At 37.6% G+C, this 7503-nt stretch overlaps 1 non-coding gene across 1 annotated transcript; it reads right to left on the bottom strand.

Moving 5' to 3' along the window:
• Positions 1-6396: 6396 nt before the first annotated feature.
• LOC131760719 (U6 spliceosomal RNA) lies at positions 6397-6502 on the bottom strand. Its single transcript, XR_009336816.1, has one exon. It is a non-coding gene; the product is annotated as a U6 spliceosomal RNA (small nuclear RNA).
• Positions 6503-7503: the final 1001 nt, after the last annotated feature.

Consider the following 7503-nt stretch of genomic DNA (forward strand, 5'->3'; position numbering starts at 1 on the left):
TGATTCATTTGTATATATTGAAGAATCCTTGCATCCCTGGGATAAATCCCACTTGATCATGGTGTATGATCCTCTTAATGTGCTGTTGGATTCTGTTTGCTAGTATTTCGTTCAGGATTTTTGCATCTATGTTCACAAGTGATATTTGCTTATAATTTTCTTTTTTTGTAATATCTTTGTCTGGTTTTTGTATAAGGGTGATGGTGGCTTTGTAGAATGAATTTGAGAGTGTTTCTTCTTCTGCAATTTGTTGGAAGAGTTTGAGAGGAATCGGTGTTAGCTATTCTCTAAGTGTTTGATAGAATTTGCTGTGAAGCCATCTGGTCCCGGCCTTTTGTTTGTTTGAATTTTTTTTTTTTTTTTTTTTTTTTTTTTTTTTTTTTTTTTTTTTTTTGCAGTACACGGGCCTCTCACTGTTGTGGAGCACAGATTCTGGACACTCAGGCTCAGTGGCCATGGCTCACAGGCCTAGTCACTCATGGCATATGGGATCTTCCCAGATGGGGGCACAAACCCGTGTCCCATGCATCAGCAGGCAGACTCTCAACCACTGTGCCACCAGGGAAGACCTGTTGGAAGATTTTTAATTATGGTTTCAATTTCATTACTTGTGATAGGTATGTTTATATTTTCTAATTCTTCCTGGTTCAGTCTTGGAAAATTGTACCTTTCTAAGAATTTTTCCATTTCTTCATGGTTGTCCATTTTATTGGCATATAGTTGTTTGTAGTAATCTCTTATAATCCTTTGTATTTCTACAGTGTCAGTTGTGATTTCTCCTTTTTCATTTCTAATTTTATTGGTTTGTGCCCTCTCCCTTTGTTTCTTGATGAGTCTGGCTAAGGGTTTATCAATTATGTTTATCTTCTCAAAGAAACAGCTTTTAGTTTTATTGATCTTTTCTTCATTTCTATTTCATTTATTTCTGCTCTGATCTTTATGATTTCTTTCCTTCTACTGATTTTGGGTTTTCCTTGTTCTCCTTCTTCTAGTTGTTTTAAGTGTAGGGATAGATAGTTTATTTGAAATTTTTCTTGTTTCTTGAGGTGAGATTGTATTGCTACAAACTTGCCTCTTAGATCTGCTTTTGCTGCGCCCTGTAGGTTTTGGATTGTCGTGTTTTCATTGTCATTGGTTTCTATATATTTTTAAATTTCTTCTTTGATTTCTTCAGTGATCTCTTGGTTATTTAGTAGTGCACTGTTTAGCCTCCATGTATTTCTTTTTTTACAGTTTTTTTCCTGTAATTGATTTCCAATCTCATAGCATTGTGGTCAGAATAGAGGCTTGATATGATTTCAATTTTCTTAAATTTTCCAAGGCTTGATTTGTGACCCAATATATGATCTATTCTAGAGAATGTTCCATGAGCCCTTGAGAAAAATGTATATTCTGTTGTTTTTGGATGGAATGTCCTATAAATATCAATTAAGTCCATCTTGTGTAATGTATCATTTAAAGCTTGTTTTTCCTTATTTATTTTCTGTTTGGATGATCTGTCCAGTGGTGAAAGTGGGGTGTTAAAATCCCCAACTATTATTGTATAACTGTCAATTTCTCCTTTCATTGTTGTTAGCATTTGCCTTATGTATTGAGGTGTTGGGTGTATAAGCATTTATAAATGTTATATCTTCTTCTTGGATTGGTCCTTTGATCATTATGTAGTGTCCCTCCTTTTCTCTTGTAACGGTCTTTATTTTAAAGTCTATTTTATCTGATACGAGTATTGCTACTCCAGCTTTCTTTTGATTTCCTTTTGCATGGGATATCTTTTTCCATCCCTTCACTTTAAGTCTGTATGTGTCCCTAGGTCTGAATTGGGTCTCTTTTAGACAGCATATATATGGGCCTTGTTTTTGGATCCATTCAGCCAGTCTGTGTCTTTTGGTTGGGGCCTTTAATCCATTTACATTCAAGGTTATTATCAATATGCGTGTTCCTATTACCATTTTCTTAATTGTTTTGGGTTTGTTTTTGTGGGTCTTTTTCTTCTCTTGTGTTTCCCACTTAGAGAAGCTTCTTTAGCATTTGTTGTAAAGCTGGTTTGGTGGTGCTGAATTCTCTTAGTTTTTGCTAGTCTGAAAAGCTTTTGACTTCTCCATTGAATCTGAATGAGATCCTTGCTGGGTAGAGTAATCTTGATTGTAGGTTTTTCTGTTTCATCACTTTAAGTGTATCCTGCCACTCCCTTCTGGCCTGAAGAGTTTCAACTGATAACTTTATGGGATTCTTTTGTATGTTATTTTTTGTTTTTCCCTTGCTGCTTTTAATATTTTTTCTTTAATTTAATTTTTGTTAGTTTGATTAATATATGTCTTGCTGTGTATCTCCTTGGGTTTATCCTGTATGGGACTCTCTGTGCTTGCTGGACTTGTGTGACTATTTCCTTTCCCATGTTAGGGAAGTTTTCAAGTATAATCTCTTCAAATATTTTCTCAGACCCTTTCTTTTTCTCTTCTTCTTTTGGGACCCCTATAATTCAAATGTTGGTGTGTGTAGTGTTGTCCCATAGGTCTCTGAGATTGTCTTCAATTCTTTTCATTCATTTTTCTTTATTCTGGTCCTGGACCATTATTTCCACATTTTGTCTTCTAGCTCACTTATTCATTCTTCTGCCTCAGTTATTCTGTTATTGATTGCTTCTAGTGTATTTTTCATTTCAGTTATTATGTTGTTCATCTCTGTTTGTTCTTTAATTCTTCTAGATCTTTGTTAAACATTTCTTGTATTTTCTCAATCTGTGTCTACATTTTACTTCCAAGATTCTGGATCATCTTTACTATGATTATTCTGAATTCTTTTTGAGGTTGATTGCCTATTTCCTCTTTATTTACTTGGTCTTGTGGGTTTTTACCTTGCTCCTTCATCTGTGACATATTTTTTTGCCCTTTCCCTTTTTTTTTTTTTTTTTAATGAGTGGGATTGTATCCCTGTCTTACTGGTTGTTTGGCCTGAGGTTTCCAGCTCTGGGGTTTGTATGCTCTTGGATAGAGCTGTGTCTTGGTGCTGATGAGGAAATCTGTGAAACCTCACTCTGATGAAAATCCCCTGGGTCTGAGTTTCTCTGTTAATCCAGTTGTTCAGACTCAGAGCTCCCACTGCAGGAGCTTTGGTCCTTTCCCTGGCTTGTGAACCAAGATCCTGCAAGCCACCTGGGGTGGAAAAAAAAAAGAAAGAAAGAAAGAAAGAAAACCCAACAATAACAAAGTAAAGAATAAAATTAGACTAGGAAACTAACAGCCATGTTAGGAAGAAAATAAAAATAAAAATATAGATAAGTCAACAACTGGAAGGTACAACAGTACCACAATAGTAATAAAGAGGAAGAAGGGAAACAAAATGGGGGGATAGGCCTTGGCTGTGGAGGTCATGGTCTAAGCAAGTCAAGGTTTGGGTGGTGGGTGAAGCCAATGCTCAGGAACCACAGGGCTGGAAAAGACCCTGGGATCTGTGGGGGGTGTGGCTTAGGCTCAAGGAACAGAAGGGGCACAGGTGTGCCCCCCACCCCTTGTCTCATGTGGCTGGGGACCTCACCTAGGAGCATAGCAGGCTTCCTGGGCTCAAGTGGGTGGGGCAAAAACCTTCCTCTCTTCTCCTGCTCCTCTGGGCTGGGAGGGGCCCTCCCACCTGTCTCTTCTGATCTCCCCAGCCTCAGGAATGCTGATCCTGTCTGGCCTCCACTTCTCCTCCCCCTTTAGTCTGCCTACATCCTACCAGTTCACTTTGGGGTTCCTCCCATCTTCTTGGGTGTCAGAGTCCCCCACCAGCAGCTGGCAGGAGCCCTAGTTCCTATGGTCTTATACTAATGCTTCCTGACCATAAGACTGAAAGCTGACTGCAAGATGATTCAATTGGGGTATTGCACTTTCCACAAATGCAAAGTTGTTTCTTTTTTAATTAAGAACTACTAGGTGGTTTTCAGACTGGTTTTTGAGAAGCCCTGTGTTTTTCTGTTTTGCTTTGTTAATTAATTAATTTGTTTGTTTTTATTTTTGGCTCTGTTGGGTCTTTGTTGCTGCACACGGGCTTTCTCCAGTTGGGGGAAGCAGGGGCTACTATTTGTTGTGGTGCGTGGGCCTCACATTGTCGTGGCTTCTCTTGTTGCAGAGCATGGGCTCTAGGTGCCTGGGCTTCAGTAGTTGTGGCTCACAGACTCTAGAGCACAGGCTCAGTAGTTGTGGTTCATGGGCTCAGTAGTTTCTCCCTGGCATGTGGGATCTTTCTGGGCCAGGGACTGAACCCATGTTCCCTGCATTGGCAGGTGGATTCTTAACCACTATGCCACCAGGGAAGCCCTAAAGTGATTTCCTCATATTCTAATACAAAAAACTCAAGTTCCACTCAACCCATTTAATGGAAACAAGAAGTTGGCAATCCTTCTAAAAGAAGACTAAATTGCAGATACAAAGAATATTAAAAGCTATGAGAGAATACAAGGGACAATTTCATAACAAGGTATAATTTTTCCTTGAGCATTTTAAGTAGAATTATTTTAAAGTCCATGTCTAATGACTCCATTAGCTATACTCTCTGTGGGTCTTCTTTATTGTCTGTTGTTTCTCTTATTTTTTAAAACATTTTATTTTATATTATAGTTGATTAACAATGTTGTGTAACTATCCTTCCCTACACCCTTCCCCTCTGGTAACCAGAAGTTCATTCTCTAAGTCAGTGTGTCTGTTTCTATTCTGTAAATATGTTCATTTGTATCACTTTATTTTGAATCTGCATATAAGTGATACCATACAATATTTGTCTTTCTCTGTCTGACTTCATTCAGTATGACAATCTCTAGGTCCGTCCTTGTTGCTGCAAATGGCATTTCATTCTTTTTAATGGTTGAGCAATAGTCCATTGTTTATATGTACCACTTCTTTATCCATTCATCTGTTGATGGGCATTTAGGTTGCTTTCATGTCTTGGCTTTTGTAAACAGTGCTGCAATGAACATTGGGGTGCATGTATCCTTTTGGACCATGGTTTTCTCTGGATATATGCCTAGGAGTGGGATTGCAGGGTCATATGGTAGCTCTATTTTTAGGTTTTTTTTTTTTTTTTTTTTTTTTTCGGTATGCGGGCCTCTCACTGTTGTGGCCTCTCCCATCACGGAGCACAGGCTCCGGACGCACAGGCCCAGCGGCCATGGCCCATGGGCCCAGCCGCTCCGCGGCATGTGGGACCTTCCCGGACCAGGGCACGAACCCGTGTCTCCTGCATCGGCAGGCGGACTCTCAACCGCTGCGCCACCAGGGAAGCCCTATTTTTAGTTTTTAATGGAACCTCCATACTGTTCTCCACAGTGGCTGTACCAATTTATATTCCTACCAACAATGTTAGAGGGTTCCCTTCTCTCCACAGCTTCTCCAACATTTATTGCTTGTGGATTTTTTGATGCTAGCCATTCTGACTGATGTGAGGTGATATGTCATTGTAGTTTTTATTTGCATTTCTCTAATAATTAATGCTGTTGAACATCTTTTCATGTGCCTCTTGGCCATCTGTATGTCTTCTTTGGAGAAATATCTATTTAGGTCTTCTGCCTAATGTTTTATTGGGTTGTTTGTTTTTATGATATTAAGCCTCATGAGCTGTTTGTAAATTTTGGAGACTAATTCCTTGTTGGTCTCATTGTTTGCAAATATTTTCTTCCATTCTGTGCATTGTCTTTTCATTTTGTTTATGGTTTCCTTTGCTGTGCAAAAGCTTTTGAGTTTAATTAGGTCCCATTTGTTTATTTTTGTTTTTATTTTCATTACTCTAGAAGATGGATTGAAAAATATATTTCTGTGATTTATGTCAGAGAGTGTTCTGTCTATGTTTTCCTCTAAGAGTTTTATAGTGTCCAGTCTTACATTTAGGTACTTAATCCATTTTGAGTTTATTTTTGAGTATGGTGTTAAGAGTGTTATAATTTCATTTTTCCCACCACCATTTATTGAAGAGACTGTCTTTCCTCCATTGTATAGTCCTGTCTCCTTTGTTGTAGATTAATTGACCTCATGGGTTTTCATTTCTCTTGCATTGATTTATATTTCTATTTTTGTGCCAGTACCATACTGTTTTGATGACTATAGGTTTGTAGTATATTCTGAAGCCAGGGAGGCTGATTCCTCCAACTTCACTTTTCTTTCTCAAGATAGATTTGGCTATTCTGGGTCTTTTGTGTTTCTATACAAATTTTAAGACTTTTTGTTCTAATTCATTGAAAAATGCCATTGGTAATTTGATAGGGATTGCATTGAATCTGTGGATTGCCTTGGGTACTATAGTCATTTTGACAATATTGATTCTTCTAATCCAAGAACGTCATTCTCTTATTTTGGATTACTTTGTCTTTTCTCTTCATATATCTATTAATTTTCTATTGAGTGCCAGATATTGCATATGAAATTTTTTTAAAATATGGAATGCTTCATGAATTTGCATATTTTTCTTGCACAGGGGCTGTGCTAACCTTCTCTGTATCATTCCAATTTTAATATATGTGCACACAAGCAAGCATGAAAAATTTTTTATTAAAGTGAAGCCTAGGATTATGATAGAAAGTCTCTCCTGTGAGAATTTTCATTTTCTCTGCCAGGTTTACATGATTCAAATATAGACTTCAAGGACTTCTGGTTTTGGCTAAAATGAATAAACTTGCTATCACTTTCTCAAAACTCATATAACAATCATTATAGTGGTGAATTTCCTAGGCTTTGTTTTTCTACCCATATCTCCTAACTTAGACTGTAGGGCAACCCAAATCCCAGAACTGCACAGCAGGTATGAACAGAAAAGCTCCAATAGAAATGTTCTTTTTCTAGTTAGAAGACCAGGTAAGGGGCACTGCAGGATTGTAAATGTGCAGAGTAATCCCCCCTTTTTCTTTTACTAATCTCCTGACCCTGCCCTGTGGCAAGTCATGAAGCTGCACTCTTGCAACAGAGCAGCAGTCATGATCTTGCAGGCACCTAAAATTTAGAGAAAGTCCTTTATTACAGAAGAACTGGGAAAAGGAATTCCTTTGGTCTTAAGAGTATTGGGGAAATAATACTCAATTGTTTTCTCTCTATTTTCTCTCTAGCCTTTGCTCCTAAGGCAGACCCAGTTATGGAAAGTATGTAACAGCATGGAGAGGCCAAGACTTCTGCTTTCTAAGGACCATGAAAAGAGCTAAAATATATTCAGGAAATTATAGAAAGGTGAGAGTGGAGAAATAGATCCCCTAAACCTGTGTATATAGTCACTTTTGAGCAGTACAAAGCAAAGAAATAGAGACTATAAAACAAGAACTAAATGGAAACTTTTAAAGTTAAAAAGTAAAATAACTAAAAAAAAAATCACTGATGGGCTTAATATCAGAATGGAAAGACTAAGTGAAGTTAAAGATAGATGCATAGAAACCATTAAATCTGAAAAACAAATAGAAAAGCAATTTGTAAAAAATTGAACTGAGCTTCAGAGACCTGTAGTAAAATATCAGAAGGTCTAATATTTTTGTTACTAAGGTCTAAGAAGAAG

This window comes from Kogia breviceps, chromosome 7 (genome assembly GCF_026419965.1).
Source record: "Kogia breviceps isolate mKogBre1 chromosome 7, mKogBre1 haplotype 1, whole genome shotgun sequence".
NCBI lineage: Eukaryota > Metazoa > Chordata > Mammalia > Artiodactyla > Physeteridae > Kogia > Kogia breviceps.